The sequence below is a fragment of the Penaeus japonicus genome, unplaced genomic scaffold (genome assembly GCF_977035675.1).
Source record: "Penaeus japonicus unplaced genomic scaffold, GWHDUDI00000001_assembly GWHDUDI00000018, whole genome shotgun sequence".
Classification (NCBI taxonomy): Eukaryota; Metazoa; Arthropoda; class Malacostraca; order Decapoda; family Penaeidae; genus Penaeus; species Penaeus japonicus.
In genome coordinates, this window is record NW_028234420.1 from 9798448 (window position 1) to 9800947 (window position 2500).

Consider the following 2500-nt stretch of genomic DNA (forward strand, 5'->3'; position numbering starts at 1 on the left):
TGCATGATACACGTACACACAAAGACATACATACACATACATACACACACACACACAAAGACACACACATACACACAGATGATAATGATTGTCATGATGATAGTGATAATGATAACGATTATAGTAACGGACATAATGATAATCGCAGCACGGCTACAATCTAAATGATCCAGATAATGCTATAGATTTTCTCCGACGCCTTATCTCTTTTCAGGCAATGAGAAATTTGAGCTCTACGAAGAATCCTTTTGATTTTCGACTGATAGCGACCTAAATGAAAGCGCACTCTGGGACTCACTTCTTGGCCACGGCGATGCTGATGGGAGCTCTGATTGACATCGTCAAGGTGATCGTAATTCACACGTAATCCTAAATCGTATTTTTCACCTTTTTTTCGTTCTTTGGGTCGTCTCGAGGTCTTGCCCAGTAGCGCACGTGGCTGAGGTTTTCACCGTGATAACAGCAGGCAGACTGGATCGTTGGTCTGAAATTACGTTAATACTCGAATCCATGGGAGTTTTATTTTGCTGAATCCATTCCATTTCTCTCTCACACACACACACACACACACACACACACACACACACACGCACGCACGCACGCACACACACACACACACACACACACACACACACACACACACACACTCACTCAAACATAAACGTTTACACGCACATTTAGATGTACAGTACATTCAGATACACATAGACGCCCATACGAGGATCAATACACGGATATATACATCCACAATGCATAAGTAATGCAATTATAAATTATTCGTTGTTCCATTCATTTCCTCAAGATTTATTTGGACCACAAGCCATCTGAAATAAAGCATATATTCGCAGTTTTTCTTACTCTAAAAGGCATATCAAACACCAAGGACAGTCTACCTTTATTTTACCTTTTCCTTAATTTCTTCAGCTGTCTCGCTTCCCTCTCCCCCATCTCTTTCTTCTTGCATCACTTTACAAACAGAAGAGCCCCTCTGCAATCGAAGCCTGCAATAAAGAAGACGAAGAAGGGCAAAATCTCTCCCTTCCTCGTATCACTCGTGGCCATCAGCTGATCGAGCCAGCCCACCTCGATGTCTTCCTCTTAGCCATAACGTCAGCCGCCAATGCCATTGTCAGCTACGAGGCTATCGCAGACGTCAGCCCGAAGTGGCATAAAGGTGTAGAACAATGCGCCAGCAACACATAAAGCAGTCTCGTTATATGCTAATGCCCTAAAAGGCTCTTCGACGTTGTTATTGGTTTGGTCAATCCTACAAACAGTCGGGTAGGTAGTCTTACTCTCCTAACAAGGTGCTTACTCCCCGATGGGGTTTCATTTCTGTTGGGCTGAGGGCGTTGTTTGTGTTTTTTTTTGTGTGTGTAATTTTGTTTGTCATTTATTGTTTACCGTGTTTGTTAGCACACAGTGATACTAATAATACTAATGATGATGATAATGATGGTAATGATGATGATGATGATGATGATGATGATGATGATGATGATGATGATGATGATATTCAGAATGACGATGATGGTAATAATAAATGTAATAATAATGATAATAAAAATAAGATGGACATGTAAGGATGTAGGAGATTTGTTATTCAATATATGAATTCCATTTTTATTATTATTTTTTTATGGCTTGCTTAATGAGGTGTGATGGTAGCTGTATGGCGCCTGGCCAAGCTGAAGTAGAAGGAATTAAAGGCATTCATATTAACTGGTGACAATGAAACAAGATAAAAAATATTTATAGACATATATATATATATATATATATATATATATATATATATATATATATATATGTATATGTATATACATTATACACACACACACACATACATATATATGTGTATATGTATATGTATATGTATACTTACATATATATATGTGCGTGTGTGTGTGTGTGTGTGTGTGTGTGTGTGTGTGTGTGTGTGTGTGCATACACACATTGTACTCTACTTACAGAATCTATATTTTTCTGTTCCTTTTATCTTTCTCATGCTTTTTTTCATCCTCTTCAGCACTTCAGATTCTGCGCGTTTTTATCCCCATTCTCTCGTCCGATAGCGTCTCTCACTTCTCTTTTTTCATCCTCAAACTTCTCGGACTTCCCTCCAGTTCTCAATACTTTGTAAATACTTCTATGTTCTTCCCAAACACTCCTAACAGTTACTAATACTTTCTCGTTCACCCTAGGGTCTCAACTTCTCTCTTTCGCTTTGCCTTTTTTGTCTTTCTCTTTCTTTGTTTCTTCTGTGTTTGTCTTGTTTTCTGTTCACCCTCTCTCTCTCTCTCTCTCTCTCTCTCGCCGTTTCTCTTTCTCTCTCGCCGTCTCTCTCTCTCGCTAACCCCCTCTCTTTCTTTCTGTTTCTCTCCTTTTCCCTCTCCCTTTTTCTTTCGATTTTTGTTGCCCTTATTTCTTATTACTATCTTTCTTATTTGTTTCCATTTATCCGCTTTATCCCTCACATTCACTGTCTACTTGTTTCTCC